The sequence below is a fragment of the Protopterus annectens genome, chromosome 2.part0 (genome assembly GCF_019279795.1).
Source record: "Protopterus annectens isolate FY-2018-M chromosome 2.part0, PAN1.0, whole genome shotgun sequence".
Taxonomy (NCBI): domain Eukaryota; kingdom Metazoa; phylum Chordata; order Ceratodontiformes; family Protopteridae; genus Protopterus; species Protopterus annectens.
This window is the reverse complement of record NC_056728.1, coordinates 1,360,469,179-1,360,488,332: the sequence shown is the minus strand read 5'-3', so window position 1 is coordinate 1,360,488,332 and position 19,154 is coordinate 1,360,469,179.

Sequence of the window (19,154 nt, the reverse complement as noted above, 5' to 3'; positions counted from 1 at the left end):
TTATTTATTTATTGCAACTATCTCTATTTCTTTTGTTCTAACTGATTTGCATTGCTCAGCTTCGTACCTCTCAACTATTCAGCTATTTGGAGAAAGTCCCAAATTTTCCCTCATATTTTTGGTCTGTTCCTCATACAATTTATGTTTTTTGAGCAAATCATTCACTAAATAATGATATACATTTAAGTTTCAGATTCCATATCCTTCAGAAGATAAATGATAACATTTCTTTCTTTCTTTATTTATTTTACATTTGTTTACCGGGATAATCTGACTAACATTAGTGTCCATTTTAGCAGATGCCCGGGAGAAAAGCTCCACATAGTACAAAATCAACAGTATAATAATAACAGTTGTGGTTACAAAAGTCAAAATGAATTAACAGTTGCCAAGAAGTTATAGGATTTATAAGAACAGAGTAAGATGATTACAAAAACAATTTAAGATGGCTAAACAAGTGAAAGTAGGAAGATAGTTTCATATGGCTTATTGAATATGTTAGTGACAGAAGAAATATTAGATAAAAAACAGCTGACTGCTAGTGATTAAAAGTATGTGACCTTAACACATTAGTATTCACTAGGAGCGTAAGGAAAAGAACATACGTTGAGTACAGAAATTAGACTTATAATTAACAAGAAGAATAAAGAAATGATACACTTGCAATGTAATAAGAGTTCAAGGAGGACTATAGCAGTAACATAGCCAGTTGGTGAGAAGGTATGACTTAAGGTGTTGTTTAAAAGTGGGAGTGCAGGTTTGTAACCTGATGTCAGGCCATTCCAGGTTTTAGCAATTTCATTGGGGAAGAGAGATTCAGCAGAGTTGTATTTACATGGAATTTATTCAATCAGGGCTTTGTTGGTGGAACGCAATTCCCTATTTGATTTATGGAAATATAGTAGGCTAGGTAGATTACCCTGGCAGCTGTCTAAACTTATAAGAGGAATATTTAAAATCTGTCCCTCATGCTGGGTCATTGTCACCCCATTACTTTTGGCTTTGTCCAGATTTCTTGCATTTAGAGGTTGAGAGGTATGCTCAGCTTGCACCCAACATGGAACTTACCAGGATAAGTGGTTTAGAAACTAGATGGATGGACGTTTTTATGTTTTTACTTTTTATTAAGAAACTTTTTCTTCAAAATGTACACACCATCAAAAACATGACGTTCTCTATGCTTCATCAACAGAGTCAAGAGAACGCTAAAATAATAACCACACTAAGTAACAGTAATGTAAATAAGAGTAGCACTATTGATATAAGGCATAAAATCAGTAACAGGGTATGAACAGACATATTCCTTTACTCTGTCCCCTCAGTATCCTTACAAGCACATCAGGTGCTATCCTTGTCTCATTTTTGTATGTATTGTTTGACTGAGTGCAGTCTAGCACCAGTATTCTAAACAGTTCTGAACATCAGTCATATCTTCTTGTGTATTTGGCTTCATCCTTTTAACATTAGTAGTTATAAAATAACATTATTATAGTCACTTATAACTTCAGGCATGCTTAAGTGTATTATGTTATGTTGCTGAGGACCTGGCTTTCCAAGGGAAGCTAATTGCTTGTCCAATGGACCTATGATGTCTTTAGAGGGATGAACCTTAAGAAATGGAATTATTTCCACAGTTTACATTAATCTAATCCTAAATGGAAGAACAAAAGCAACTTCCCATTTTCTCTGCTTTTCGCCACATGAATCTAGTTTAATAGGCATAACCGTCCTTTTCATTAGTTTTATAAATGCATGCAATACATCTGTGAGTTTAGCACTGCAGTTGTTTTTCCATTCTCTTCCTAGAATGGAAATGGTAACATAAGCAAGTGTAAGCCAGAAATAATTATCATCGTCATCAGTCCAACCTTCAGCTTCTCCTTCTGTTTCCTGCCCCAAAAACTCCAATATTCTTTAGAATCTTTTTACCAAACATATCTTCCCAGTATTTCTGACATTGCCTTGTATACTCTATTCTATTTCCAGAACATATGGGTTAAGGAAGCTCCCTCTTGTTTATATTCCCTAATGTGTTATGCATTTTATAAAATTGTATTGGAATGAGATATGTTTGATACAGAACACATATGCACCGATCCCAAATCGATGGCCATTGTTTTTTTATATATGTACTCAGCCCCATTTGTTGCCATTGGGTCTGTTAAGTAATGGCTTCATCTTTTCCGAAAATATGCTATAGTGTAATTATGGTAGACTTTTCCCTTAACTCCACCAAATCTTATTATTTCAGAATACCCCTTCCCTTCCTGATACTGCCCCATTTTTCCAAGCACAAATCTTTTGTTTCTATCTTTCTTCTTTCTATTCAAAGTAAGATAAATGGTGCAAAGTTTCCTGTTTGGTCCTCTGGTCTCCAACTAGAGTCACCACAATTTGGTTTCAACTATCATTCTCAACCTTTCCCAAATCAAATTATCCCTCCCCAGGGTGGACTGAATAATTTATGCCAAGGGGAGTGATATTTTCTTTCTGTTTGAATACCGTCCCACATACCCTTTGCTTCCTCCTGGGTTCTAACATACTGTGCTACATTGTATCCTATACTAGCAGTGAGCATATGTATTAATTCCCAGCCTACCAGTTCTTTCAGAGAATATAGTCGGTTCATAAGGATTCTGTTACCTTTGCCTTTGTTTATGCAAGATTCTATAATTACCTGGATTTTCCTAAGTCTTAGGTGTTTGTATGACATAGGCATGTGGTGGATGAGAAGAAGAACCAGGGGAATGATCCTGATCTTAATTATGTTAATTCTCCCCATCAATATTTTGATCTTGTTGTAGCCTTTTTTGAGGGTTGTGGTCATCCTACAGTTAATATTATGCATGTTCTATATAATTATCCCTTCATAAGCATTGGTCACTTCTAAACTTAGTTTTTTTAACTATTTCCACCTTTTCAATTGCCCCACAGTTTCCTTTGTTGTTGCCCCTCCCTACCCTAACTAGGCTGTTTTCTTAGGTTGCATTTTAATCCTGATACTATGGAAAATTCTTATACATAAAACAAATGAGTAACCAAGCACGTGTTGTACAAACTTCAAAATAGTATGGAAAATTCTGCAAATATATCTGAATTAAGCACATCAATTTTCTCTGTTAGAAAATGCTGTTATCTGCAAGCATATAAAATCAAGCCATTGAGCCTTCCAATATTAATTCTTCTAATAACTTTAGATACCCCTGCAGTTTATCCTAAAATGCTTTCATAAACCAAGAGACAGTCCACCAATTATTGATAGACTTCCACCCTTGTATGAAGCCTCCCTGCCCTTGATCGCTGAGTTGTGGTAGTGTCCCATCTAGTCTGGGAACAATAATCTTATCCAAAATGGTCTATAATTGGTCATACAGTATGTGCAGTATCAGCTTTCTCCTTAGAAATTATTGTAATTCTTACAGACTACATGGAAGGGGTTTTCTCCTATGTCCCTAATACCGCTATGTAAATTTTGTAAGTTGCTTTTTTATAGCCTTACACTATACCCCCACTTGGAAAAACACATTAGGTAGTTCGTCTGGACCTGACATCTTATCTTTTTTTAGTTTCTTTATTGTAATTGTAAAATGCATATTAAAGTGAGTAATATGTTTCTCTAAACAGGATTTTTCATCCAAATTAATCCTTTTCCTATTTCTTATCTTTGTAAAACAATGGGTTGGTCTCTTGCATTTCTCTTTTGCAGAAGGTATTTCATAATACAGTTTGAAAGCATTCCTAATGGATTTTGTCCCATAACTTCTAGTCTTGTATCAGCCATTACATTGGGAATAAATCAAGTGCATCTCGTTTTCTCACTAAATAGCCACCTATAACTACCTTTTGTCAAACTCTCGGTTTCATGTTATAAGGTAATAAGTTCCTATAACTCACACTAAACTAAGTTCAATAATGATCCTATCTGCTTTCAGTTGTGCCAAGGTAAGGAATTTTTGCAATTCTGCTAGCTTCTCCAACTAAGCCGCTCATATTTTCCTAATCTCCCCCTCTTCTGCCATCAACTGAGCTCTGGTAGCAGCTTTAATGGCATCCCACAAAACTACTTCCATTGATTATTTCTCTATTAATGTATCTTACATTGTTGGTTTCATAATCCCTGACAGTTTATGATTTGTATTCCATGACCTCTATTTATAATACCCTAACACCAAATGTTCTTTGACCCGGTATCCTCGCCTATATCACAATGGCATGCTTAGAAATGTATTTGCCCATAATTTCTATATTTAATATTCATAGGATAATTGTCCTTGAACCAAATAGATAACCTAGCCTGGTAAATTGTCCCTGGTCCTCATCAAACCTCCTCCAAATATCTACACAGTCCCTCTCCTCAATCCATCCTGTAAGTTTCTTCTGCACTTTTCCTACCAGAAAGCCTGTCGTGATTATCACCCAGAGCCACATTAAATTCATCCCTAGCAATTGAAGGTAATCTGAACTTGTCACTTTATCCCATTGCTGAAAGAACTCTTAAATTAATTTTAGGGAGTCTTTATTGGGAGCATATATATTGCCCAGTATAAACATGAGACAGTGAATGGTAACTTTCCATATAAATCCACCTGCCATTACTGGTAATCATACAATGTAAAAGTGTATGAAGACATTTTTATTTATTTCCAGTTTGTTTGATGACCAGGGAGGTCCACTGGGCTCAGTGGAGGCACAGGGAGAAAAGCTCCGCATTACATACATATGCAATCATAGTAAAGAAGACATAATTGCAATTTCATTTCATGCTAGAGAACAGGAATAAATTATTTGGTTACATAGTATCTAAATATTTAGTATGGCAGTGGTAACTTAATTGAGAAGGAGAATAAAGACTTGGAAAGAAAAGAAAGAAAAAAAAGGTGGGATGGGTTATTTATAATATGTACAATTATGTTATTTACAATATGTACATTTATGTTAGAGTTAGTCGGGAATTTAAGGGGTGGATTGATTATTAGGCTAGGTGGGGAGAGTGCAGTTACATTTCCTGTTAGAGGAAAGGTAGGAATGTAGCTGAGTTTTAAAGTTTTCATAGTTTTCACAAGTCCTTAGGGAAGAAGGAAGATAATTCCATTTTTTAGCTAAGGAAAAGGATAGAAGCTTACCAGCAGGATGATTGGGTTTGCGGACAGTGATTACATTTTGGTGAATAGATCTTAGAGTTCTCTGAGGGGTTTAAGATGAAGGATGTTGATTAGTGCTAGGCACATAGTAGGTTGAAAAATTAGTCTGTGGGCTGTAGTAATTTGGAGATAGTCTAGATGGTTGGAGAGTTCAAGCCAGATTATCAAATGAAGGGCAGTACAATGATGGGAGGAGAATTTGGCTTTGGTTGCAAATTTAGAAATCTTATTATAACAGACTTTCAATTTGGAGGAGAGAGAGGCAGATAAGTTTGTTAGTAGAGGAGCACCATACATTAGTGAGGGGAGAAGATAGGTACTGGTGAGAGTTTGTCTGCTGGAAGGGGAGAAAAAGTGGATTGTTCTATATAGCATACCAAGTTTTATATGGGTTTTCTTAATGTTAAGCTGGATGTGAGTGTCGAATTTCAGGTGTTCATCAATAGTAACCCCAAGTAGTTTAGCAAAGGGAATAACCTCTATAGCAGAGTTGTTTTGGCTAATAATTTGGAATGAGTTTTTATCAAGAGGGGACACTTTTGAGGGAGAGAATAATAGTATTTTGGATTTGTTGGTATTTAGCAAGAGGTGGTTTTGGAGCATCCAGTTTTCAGTGGTGGAGAAAGCAGTTTGGGTCACTGTTTGAAGCTCTGAGAGGTTAGAGGCGCAGCAGATTAATGTTGAATCATCTGCATATTGTACAATTTTGGTGTTGGGTATGGCTTTGTGGAAATCATTAATAAAGATGTTGAATAGCATTGGACCGAGTATGGATCCCTGAGGTACCCCAGTGGGGGTAGGAAGGAAGGTTAAGGTGCCTTTCTCCCATTTTACAGCTTGAGATCTGTCAGAGCAGTAGCTTGAGAACCAGGATAAGGTATTCTGAGAGAGATTAAGGTTAGAAAGATGGTTCAAGAGATGGGTGTGGGAGATGGTATCGAATGCTTTGGACAGATCTAGTAGAACCGTTAATACTATTTTTCAAGAGTCACGGGCAATATTTATTGTGTCTAAGAAGGGGAAAGATTTTGGTCATTTTACAAGAAACCAAATTAAAAGTCAGAAATGCTTGGAAATTAAAGTTTAAAAAGTTCTTACAATTAAATGAAGATAACAAATCATGACATATTCTCACTACTAACTGAAGATCATAAATCATGTGAGATATTCTCACTATATCTTCACTATTAAATGAAGATCACAAATCATGTGAGATAAGAGAGGAGTAGCCTTGTTATTCCACAAATTTTAAAATCCCCTAATCTCTCAAGTGGATTTCTTCTCTCTCTCTCTCTCTCTCTCTCTCTCTCTCTCTCTCCTTTGCTCCTAGTTAAAATAGGTGCTCCACAAGGCTCTATTCCCGGTCCACTGCTCTTTAACATTTTCATCAATAACCGATATTCATCCTGTCAGAATGCTTGCCTTATTCATTATGCAGATGACCCAACTCTCATCTGCTTATCTAACAGCCCACAACAACTACAATCCATGAAACACGATGCAGTCAGCTCAGTTGAACTGTGGCTACATCAAAACCAACTTTTACTTAATCTCCCAAAAACCTAAGCTACTACTATTTTTCAAAGTCCCATGTCAATGCTAAAAGTAACTTCCATATTACCTCTCTAAACAATACAGTTATTGAAATAGTTACCATACCAAACTGCTAGAAGTCACCATAGATGACAACTTAAGGTCTGATCTTCACATGCAAAACTACATAAAAATCATCAAAAGCTATGCCTGTTAGCTAGAGCAAAACAATTCCTTACTCTTTCTAGCAGAATCACCCTAGCTAACTATAATCTTTTCTATTTACCTATTTTGACTAAAATCCAGATCTCTCTTAAATCAAAACTGGAGCAATGCTATAATAAAAGAGTTAGATTTTAGTAGCTAATCTGTCACATAAAACTCATCATTGCTCTGCATTATGAATTCTCACCTGGTTAGAACTCCCACATCAGCTAGCCCATACACAACTTCTTATAACCCATAAAATGCTTTATAAACTCTCTACCTGCCCTTCTGTACATCATCACTATCTCCCAAATCACCATCTGCTGTTGCAAGACAAAAATTAGCTTGAAATCTATAAACCAAAAAAGTATAGGGCAGAAGTCTATACTCACACTGCATATACAAACTATAGAACCCTATCCCAAATGCAATCAGAACTATATCTAGGCTCCATGTATTTAAGTAATTTCAGAAAGAATTTCTTACAAACTCATGGCTATGTCTATGCACCTTCCCATAGGATTGCCATCAAGCAGTACTTTACATTCTTACTAACCTTTCTTCATAGTATCTATACGTTTTCAACCTCAGAAACAAACCCACATGGCAGAACCATAATATCAACAGGCTTTATAATAAAAGGAAAATAATTTTGACTAAAGGTAGGAAGAACAATTCCAAGAATGTTAGAGCCCTTGTTACTAAAATAAGCAAACAATTTTGGAGCTTACTAAAAAGACAATTACAAGGCATTTGTAGTGATGTTTGTAATCTCAAAAGCACAATACAGCAATGTGCTGAGCTGACAATGTTCCTTATGCTGAGACTGAAGACATAGCTAACCTATTAGCCTATAAATTTAGCTCTAACTTTACCCATCTCTCCCCTCCTTCTGTCCTTCAAGATATACCTAAAACTGGTTCACCTCCAGCTATCACACAAGGCCAAGTCCTAAAAGTGCTATCAAAGTTAAAAATGCTACATCAGTGGGTCTTGTCAATATCCCTGGATGCATCTTAAATAGCATGAAGCAGGATTTAGCCACACTACTAACAACACTGTTCAATCTCAACCACCATACAGGTTTTGTACCAAGTGAATGGAGAACAGCTACAGTCATTTCCCTGCATAAGGCTGGACCTTCTACAGACCCAGGCAATTACAGACCTGTAAGTCAGACTGGCCTCATATGCAAAGCCATGGAAAGACTTATCATGGAATTAATCAGTCAGGACACAGGGAACCACCAAACACTAGACCCATCTTAGTTTGCATTCATGAAGGGCAGGTCAAGCTTACTCAGCTTGGTGGAGTTTTTTGACAAGATCGCGAAAGCAATGAATGAAATCAAAATGGTACACACTGCTTGCCTTGACCTGTCACCTGGCCAGAGTTTTGGACACAATTCCTCACTCAGGCATAGTAGAAAAGCTAAATAAAGTGGGAATAAACCACTATGTCACCTGCTGGATTGCCAGCTGGCTCACAGATAGGACATAGATGATCAACACAGGGGAAGTTACCTCCACAAAGAAACCAGTCACCAGTGGAGTCCCCCTGCTCTCTGTGCTGGGACCTCTTCCATCTGGCATCTACTTTTCTGAAGTAAAAGGCAATCTTAGGATCTGGCTGACTAAGTTTGCAGATGACTGCAAGCAAGGAGCAGTCATTGATTCCTCATATGACTTAGCCATCCTGTATGAAAGTTAATTTCAAATAAATACCTGCTGTCAAAATCATGGTCTGAAAATAAATGCAAAAAAGGCATGACTGCATCCTTTGGGAAGTCATCTACCCCAGGGACCTACCAGACTGACAATCCACCCATAGGTGTTGACCCATTTGTTAAGGATTTGGGAACTTATGTGGGCAGTGACCTAACTTATGACCAACATGTGCCTATTGTACGAAAGTCCTTCAATATATATATATATATATATATATATATATATATATATATATATCAACCTCTTAGTGCAAGAAATCTGGAGAAAGCCTAAAAGAATGGGAGAGACAAAGGTCCAACAATAGGGACAGATTTTAAATATTTCTCTTATAAACTTAGAAAGGTTTTGCATTAGCATGCATTTTCTGAAGGATATAAAGTCTGAAACTGAAACATATACTATTTTTTTAGTGGCTTCAATCCTCAGTGACTTGCCAGAAAATCACATATTTTATGAGGAACAGACCAAAAAATATGAGGCAAAAATCTGGACATGCTGCGAAAATCCTGATAACTGAGAGGTATGCTTAGTGCACAGTGTATAAACAAAGGGGTTGTGTCTAGTTCTAGGGATGTCATTGTCCCCCTCTAACTCCACCATCCTTAGGCCAATCATTCAATATAATGCCTCCTTTGGTATGCATCTGTCCATACACATGCAACAACTGGAACACCCACAGAGATAAGTTAATAAAAGGATACAAAGCCTAAACAACATGTCTTACATGGACCGACTCGAAGGCCTGTCACTGTACTCAATATCCTACAGACTTTAAAGAGGCGATCTGTGTCTGGCACACAAGGCATCCTCCAACCCATTACTGATGGATTTAATGTACATCTGCAAGTCAAATGGCATCAGAAATACTTGGTCTAGGGATCTAAACCTCTTCCACAACATTAACAGAATGGTTTGGAGGAGCAGGTATATTTTGCAGAGGATACCACTGCTATTAAATAGAATGGTTTGGAGGGGCAGGTTTATTTTGCAGAGGATACCACTGCTATGAAATAGACTCCCCGTCCACATAAAACAAAGTTCATCCCTATCCATTTTCAAGTGCAACTTAGATCTATGGATGGGAAACAGAAAATTTATCCCAGGACTGTCCACTGTACTACTAATGGACAGATGCAGGTCCTAAATGCTTTATCCCATGCAATGGTCCCCTCACATTATCTCTGGTATGATCCCATTTATTCTTTTTAGGGGTAATATATAATTATTGACCATGGGATAGGTAAGGCCAGTCTATAACCAAATATGATAGGTTATTTTGAGCATAAAAAGGGAAATTAGCTAGCCTTAAAATGGCCCACAAGGGCAGCTAACCTAGTACTTACCTATGAACCTATGAACCTATGAACTTGCTCTCTCCCTATTTTTATGGAGGCCTTGCATCATCTTTTTGATTATTTCCTACCATAGTAGACTATGCTTCTAATATGTTTGTGTGTACTGCTTTTTATATTTAATTATATTTGTTTTTCTTTTATTATTACAACACTGGTGTATCCTTATGCTTTATTGTATTCTATGTATTCCACTGTAAAATTGTATATATTATTTGCATCTATACTACTGTTTTATTTAATGTTATTTAACTCTCTAGAACTTTTCTCCCTGGGCCTCCACTGAAAATAGGTATTTTTTACCCAGTCATCCTTCCCCAGTAAACAAATATTAATAAATAAATCAATTAATTAAACAAATAAACAAGATATTTTCCCATCAGTCTGAGATACCCTGGAAGAACTGTGTTTTGCAATCTGGCAAGTTTATTTTTTTTTTTTTACAATCTGAAATGGCCACTGGGCAATGATGACATGAAGACAGAACTGATATTTAGTCCCAGTACAAAGAAAGGAGTGACACCTTTGTCGTGGCATTCAGTAAATCCATATAATCTCATTTAAAATTAAACATAAGTATATCTTAAGCTTGTTGTGGAAGATTATGCTCAACCTTCAATTAAATTTGGATAATCTCAATAAACAATACACATAGCTACATGTTAAGCAGGCCCCTGAAAGTTTATAATCAAGCTTACAGCAGCAGATTTGTGATACACAGTGCAGGTGCTTTTAACATGCCTGATGCATGTGGCAGTAGAGCTGACGTGCCTGATGCATGTGGCAGTAGAGCTGACGTGCCTGATGCATGTGGCAGTAGAGCTGCATGGACTAAGTATGAGTAGGAGCTATAAGCAAGGCACATCCCACAAGCCTATATTACATTCTTCCTTGCCCTTCTTCAACTCTTTGTGATTTTGAACAATAGACTTATTCACATTGTATAGTTGTATTCTAGAAAAAAGGCAATTGAGTCACTTAAGCTTATCTGGTTAACAGTCAAGCTCTTTTTTTCCTTTTATTAGGGCTTCACAGGTGGGCTTCGGATTTCATTTCCCCGTCTCGTATTATGTGAACAATGACCTCAGAGTTACGTCTTTCCAGGGTGGGTGCCATTACTCACAGGGAGAAAGCTTAATATGTTCTCCAGTCACTCCATAGTGATGACATGAGGAGACTGAAAGATGGTTAATATTGTAGGTAAAGGGCCATTTAAATACATCTGACCTGTTATAGTTACAGGTATGCTATGGTATTTATGTCTTGCACAATGCTTTGGTACATGCATGTGTAAAATGGCACACATGCTCCATTAGATAAAATGGATCTCCTCATTTTATTCTGTTTCTTTAGTGCCCCCATAGCATTAAAGCACCTGTGTTCATTCCTTACCTTTTCATTAAAGAGAAGAGCTGGCATGAAGCTATTTGATGCTGTCTCTCCCCCGAACTGTGTGATGCAGACAATACCTCCACCTGGGTCACTAGCATTACAGACACAAGCTCAATCTCAGCACGAATGGAGGTGGTTACAAACTCTCCTTCTTAATGACTTGCAGTACCTCTTCTTGGCCTACAATTCAGTTCATAGATCTCATAGTCTGTGGGCTATAGATAAATGTATTTGTAATTTCTTAGGACTAAACCAGAACTGTAGTGGTCTTTAACTTGCTTTTTGATTTACATGACAGATGCATATTTCTTACAGCCACCAAAAATGTACTTACTGCAGCTTATAGAATCATACACAAAGAAACAACCTTCCATTCTGTTTTATTAAATATGTTTTATGAAACAAATGAAGAGGACGGGTCCCATTCTGAGTTCTGTAGCAGACCACTCATCAGTCTCCCTTCCAAGTGAGCCCTACTGGCAAATTATTGTCTTCTTCAAACATTGTGCTATTCGTTTGTCATTCAGAGTTTGCTTCTCTACAAGATGAACTTTTCAATTATCCTCTGTTCAGCACCATTCTACTAATCTTTATTGAGTTCAGGCAAACTTTAAATGCTGTTCTCAGCTAATTTGATTTTCTAGTCACTTAAGGAAATATTAGATTTATGATTCATAGCCCACCATTAATCAATGATGTGTGTGGTTTGGCAACTGTCTATAGGAAATTGTCTATCAGCATTTCCCCAAACATGGTTTTACTGATTTCAAAGTATTGAGGTGTGCATTGATTGTCTTCTAAATCCTAATTTTCTTATTGCCTTGCTGCTAAATAGAAGAACTGTGCGTGATTCCCTTTTTCTTCCAAAATGTTTTTATTCATTTTATAACACAATAACTTAACAGTATAGTAACAAGAAAAAACAAATTAACTATATACAATGTCCATAACAATTAAACAAACAAATAAAAAAACAAAACAACAGACAGGAGAACACTTAATATTTCTCTAACAGATACATTTTGTCCAAGAAATTAAATGATGAGTTACTTTGTTAGCCCTTGCTTTTGTAGCAGCAATCTCATTCTTACAAATGTATTTCACAAGCTGAATAAACCCAACTTTAAAGACAGGAGTAGACTGGGATTTGCAATGTTTAGTAACAAATTTTCCTTGCAATAGAGAGGATAGACCATAGTAAAAATGTTTTATTTTTAGGAATGACTTCAGAAACAGGAACATTGAAAAGGATAAGGGTGTCAGAAATTATACAGTTGTCATTCCAAAGAACTTTACAAAAATAGTTAATGTGCAAGGAAAATAGGGGAATTATTTTGCAATTAACCACGAGACGTATTCAGTCAACATCAGGGTGTCCACATCTCCAGCATTTCATTTCATCTTTCTTGTACATTATTGCTAGTCCATGTATGATTTTCTCTTTGACCTACACAGCAGAAAACATTTCTTGACAGTCACTGAGTAAGGCCCTAGTAAGTTAGCCAGTATTTATTCAAATTGTTTTTAAAAAATTCTTTGTATCTCGTAAAGAATGATTACCTTCATTTCAGGACATGTAAACATCTTCAAGGAACTTTCATCTGAAAATGAATGCCTGCTTAACAGTATCACATTTCTTTTGCTTTTAATTGCCCCTTACATATCCTGTTGTGAGCAAATGAGTAATAATTTTTCCAAATATATGCTTCTACTTGTTCACCTATAACACTGTCAAACATTTCCAATCTTTATCTCCCATTTCTTCTTATTTCTCCTATTTCATACTTTCACTTGAATAGCTCATTGTACAGATTCTGTATTGCTATGGCTCTTATTTCTTCCATTCCTCTTGCAGGAAAGAAGAAATGATGCCTGAGCTAGGATTGCAGTGCCCTTTTGTAGGGTGCATAGTACCCTGTGTATCTGTAGAGTTTCAGCCTACTAGTCCCCCTATGTCCCATTGGATGACATTTACTAACCTATACAATTGCTGTGTTTACACCGTTCCCCATTTACTGTCTTTTCCCTTCACTTCTTAGCACAGCATTTCCTGCAGTTATTGAATTTCAAACATTCCCAACCAAATAGGCAAGTATATCATATAACTCCAATTTCCTTTTACAGTTTACTTGTTCCAACTTATGCCATACAAAATGATGATAGTAAATTCTGTCTTACATTTTATTAATAGTACTTCTGCTCACTCTTGACATTTAGATCATGGCACATTGTATGCATCTCTGATGACTATGCTCGCTTATTCTGAGATAGAAAGACAAGGTTTGATATTGAACCATTTTCTGGATGATTAGATTTCAAAATTATTGATTTATTTGGGAAATTATCAGACCATCTTTCCCTGTGAATATTTATAAGAGCACTGAGCAAGGCCACAGTTTTATGCATGGCCTACTTGTTTGTGACTCTTGCCAAGCATTTACAGATCACTATAACTTCCCTGATTTTTCCATTGGCTACAGGCAATTTATTTCATGTTGCACCCCCATCCTTTGTCTAGTGCGTGAACTTAAAATGGTCAAACTTTTACTATTTGTTACAATGTGGCATACTTGGAAGGCCAGGGTTTGCTTTTTAAAGGAAACTGTTTCGCAGATGTGCCTAGAGACACTGGCGATGGTTGTGGTTTAAGGATTTGGGAGCAACAAACAATGATGCACACATGCAGAGGCAGAACATCAAATCTGAATATGCCTGAGACAACAGCAGTGTGTCAGACAGAAGTTGTACTACAGGGAAAAGCATGGGGCAAAGCCTTAAGCCTCTGCAACTGCTCTGCACAATTCTACAACTTCAAGTGATGGTTCTTGCAGTCTTTGCAACACAGCAGTCATGTACTCTAATGTCGCCATATGCCGCTTCTTCTGATCTGCCCTTGCAGTCCACTTATCCCACCACACAATTTTTGGGAAATGTTTACTTAGATAACTCACAGGCTGCCGTCATGGTCTGATTCTATGCTTGAGAGGGCATACCTAACAAAAAACAACTGTAACATGACAAGTGTTGCAACTGAACATCACAAACTGCGCATGTTTGCCTTGAGACTGAAGGCACACCTACACTTGCATGGCTGCATATTGAAATTGACTCACACTTACAGACGGGTTATGTGCCATTAAATTTCACACTTCTGTATTTTGTTCCATAAATGGCAGGAACAGAAAACACTGGAAGAATGACCTGTCCAGAAAAAAAAAAAGCTGTGAAACAGACATTAATGTGTAAGAAATATGAAGCTACTACGCACAATTCGAAAATACAACACAAATAAAAAGATTCCCAGGGAATGGTATAACTTATCTGGTAAAGACTGATATGCTTTCATCTGTGTACAGCCCATCAAAGAAGCTGCAAACATAGTCATAGTCCATGGGTGTAAGTGACCTGAGACGACTCCTCCTGGGCTATAAGTATGAAGAGAGACATAATGGAGCTTCCTAGACTATGTGCACCAGTCAAGTATGAGATGCACTTTACCTCTCCAGCAATGATGCCACGATATGAACAGAACATAACTGACTTTAATACTTGATTTATTTTGTCATCTCATTCTAAGGGGGTACAATATTTGTCATCCTGGGAGGATATGGTTGATAGACTGCACAGCTTTACCAGGGATGGCCTGCACCTGTCCATTTTAGGGAATAATTGTCTAAAAACCTTGTCCACTCCCTAATGTGCCTTATTTAGGCAGTAGTACCCTAATAAGCCTTCCAAATGTAGCAAAACCAACCCAAACAAATCTAAAGGTGTGGTCAATGTCTGGATTCTAAATAAAAAACTCCACCCCTGCTGCAAGCTCTTCACCCTGAGAATGTAGATATCTTTGCAGTCACTGAGAAATGGTTTAAAGCCACAGAGAGCAACCCAGTAGGTGGGAGTTATGCATGGCTAGGCTTAAAAAGCCCCTTGTGGTCATTAGCCTAGTAAACACCTATGAACCTAAATGATTCATAATTTTTTTTCAGTTCATGATTCAAGAAATGTACATGGAAATGGAGAAAATACTTTTCAAGTGGAGCTGAGGCATTTTGCTCTCCATTTATGATGATAACATGTAATCTGCAGCATTTTAGAATGATTAGTGAAACAGGGAAAGGCTTCTTTATATTTGTGTGACCTTTAAATTGGTATATATAGAAATCAGGGGTATGGATGCTTGCCCTCTTATTGAAGGAGCAGGTGGGGATTTCAGCCACAAAAAAATGTAAGAGAGCTGAGTGATACTTTCAGTGTCACTGCACTGGAATGTGATTGTGTGCAAAGCTAGATATTTTTATGACATAAATTGTATGCTGACTAAATGAGATAGGATTGGTCATAGTGAGTCATCCTGAAAGTAAATTTTGTCATTGTAGTGTGCACTGTGCAGTGGGAAAACAACACAACTCTATTCTGTGATAAGAAATGCTATTCCATGATACCCAAACAATGGTGATGTAAATCAATATATAGAAGCCATATTAAACATTTTCTGCTACTAGAAGTGGTGTCCATGTTTCTCAACTGTCCAGATTGTTGCCTCATATTTTGGTCTGTTCCTTATAAAATGTATGGTTTTCTGGCAAGTCAGTGAGAGCTGAAATTACCAAATAATGACATTCATTTGAGTTTCAGACTTGATATACCTCAAACAATACATACTCACACAAATCCTGTTATTCATGTTATTTTCTAAGTTTATAAGAGCAATATTTATAATTTGCGGCTATTTTTGGCCCCCATCATTTAGGTTTTGTCCGGATTTCTTGCACTAAGAGGTTGAGAGGTATGGCTGTGGTATAAGAATGCTTGCACTAGTCAATAAAAGTAGTTGTATTTTGCACAATATGTAGAAATAGAGATTGAAAACACATCTTTTTTTTTTCCCAAGGAGATAACCAATTTATGATGCTAGTGAAGCAAAATACAGCATTTTCAAATGATTCAGGAAAGCAACATTTATGTTTGTATTGTTGATTAAAAAATCTGCAGATACTGTTAATGAGAAAAAAATGATGGTGATATTGATTTCAAGTTCAGGTTATAAGGTACACATCCTCAGTAACAACTGCTAAATGTATTGCAACTGCACTGTATTATCAAACAATTGTCAATGCAGCAATCCATTTCATTCACACTTACATACGTCAGAAGATCTGTTTGAAGTTTTAATTCTTTGCATGTTGCCCACCATAGGTGTTCTGAGTAAAGCAATTTGTTCCGCTTTTGTATATGAGTTCAAGCCAAAAATAAAACAGAATGGCAGCTGTAGGCAACCACACCAAATTTCAGTAGTAGCAGCAACAGCTCACTAACATCTTACATCAGAATTGATCTTTTTAAATAAATTATGAGATCATTTTTCTCCTTGCAGAGAAAATAAGAAGTTATTTTTCTCTTTAAACCAGTAATATACAACTGTTTCAGACCTGTGGGTTAAGGAGGCAATGTTAAGAGAGTACTCAATAAAGTTCTGCAGCAGATCATTACTAATTCATATCCAGTTTCCTTCAAAACATCAAGCATCTTTGGCCATGCCAGCATTCCAAACCCTTCTGGATTTTTCACAAAAAGAGTACTTGGGAGGGGATGTTGGCACTGACCATCTAGCTGTGAACTGTACTAATTACATCTGAATCTATATGTTTCCTACCTGGTATAGCTTCACACTGTAAGGCCCAAAAACCTACTTCAAATTCATTCTTGTGAGCAGAGACTATTGTCTATCAAAGGAGAAATTTGAACAAGTCTTGATAGTGACAACTGAACTTTATTACAGTATTGCTTCTGTCTCAACCTTTATGTTTCCCAACTGCTATATCTTCACAAAGCAAGTCCCAAAACCTACTTTAAACTCTTACATGTGAGCAAAGACTACCATCTATCAAACCAGCCGTGACAGTGACGGCTGAACCTTGCCACAATCTGTAAGCAGCAGGACAGTACTTTTGCTTGTTTAATTTTTCCATATAGAATATGTTATTGGAATACACATGATTAGAGTTAGTAAATCCAGTATTCCTATACCTGTGCAAAATCTACACCGACGTTTGAAGTATGCTAACATTCTGGGCCCCATAACCATTTTATGAATGAAACATTTCCCCTGCAGATAGTTCCATACCCTGGCTTGTGTTTTACTCCACCCATGTTATCCACATTTAAGCAACCTCCTGCATGCTCCCCATTGGAGGATTACTGGAGTCTCTCATAGATTCTTTTTTGTTATGTCTAGTAAATAGCACTAGTAGATGGATTTTTTTCTTTTTCCTCTACTATAAAAAGCACCCTTTTCCATCAATCTTAACCATCACAATATATTTTTATTTACCTGTGTTCCTGTTCTGTAGAGAGATGCTGTCCTGCAAGATTTAGGCCAGAGCTGAGATTCCCTTCCCGACTTACTGTCTGTCTTTGTGTTATGTTCTTTGGTGAATTGATCCTGATTAGGGTCCATGTTCCAAGATAGCCCTTGGTCGAGGATATTGTGTTCAACCATCAGGATATAAACTTCACTAAGTAGGTAAGACATTTTAGTTGGAATAGGATTTTTTTAGCTAAATTCTTTGCTGTAAAGTGTACTGAAATGGGACGTAACTGTGTATACATGCACCCGCTTCTATGGATGATTGTGTTCTATGCTTTTGTATTGTATACCCTCTCGCTGGCATCAAACTTCAGGAATGTTGTGTGCCATTGCAATTTAATTGTTTTGAGAGTCCATAGACCAGAATCATGTTTTGTAGTAGCAAGTGATAAGATAGTAGTTTTATTTGTATGTAACTTGCTAATCTGGTCTGTTAATTAGCTGTGTATACTGTGCTTGGCTAAACAGTGAAGTATGTGTGTGCTTCCAAATTTGTGTCTTACTTTTCTGGATGTCTCTGGATACTTTATTGCTTTTGGCTTTACTCTTTCAAATACTAGTGTAACTGATCCTTTATTAATGTATCGTTGTTAAAAGTTACATATTTCCATACCTCTCAACTGTGCAGATTTTCGCAGAATGTCCACATTTTGCCTCATATTTTGGTCTATTCCTAATACGATTTTGTTTTTCTGGCCAATCTTTGGTAAATCATTGAACATTAAAGTCAGGAAATATTGACAGATATCTGAGTTTCAGACTTCATACCCTTCAGTAAATTCCAGCCAATGCAAAACTTGTTATTCTATCAACTTTTGACATTTTTAAGAGCAATATTTAAAAATTGGCCCTATTTTGGGGCCTTTTCCCCCTTTATTTATGGCTTTGTCCAGATTTCTTGCTCTAGGAGGTTGAGAGGTATGCATATTTCACTGGTTATTTCTTACAAACATGGAGGCTTTAATCTATTATTAGGTATAATGTAAAAAAATATGCATATTAATGTACATGTATACCTTGACGAATGCGGCTGTTTATTTCGTTGTCTCAGTTACAAGTAACTCCCCTTCTGCAATGCTGCACCCTGCATTTCTACACAGACCATTAATGGTTATTGATAGTGTTCCCAAAATTGTATAACATTGATTTAGTTAGTTATAGCAGACCTCCTTGATAGTGCTTCTCTTTATTTCTCCTTTGCCTCTAAATTATCTTCCTGGTGCTATTTTCTCTAAGTCAATGAAGGTGAACCTTAGGGCCACAGTGACATTTGCTGCTCTCCTACTTCACGCCTCTTTAAAGATCCGTGTCTTTTTGTATTTCAAATTCAGATTCTCCTCCATCTCAGTAATCTCTTCTCCTTATCCTTTTTCTATAATATTTTTTTTGCAACAGTATTGATGCCACTACTAACTCCAAGATTTCTAAGCTA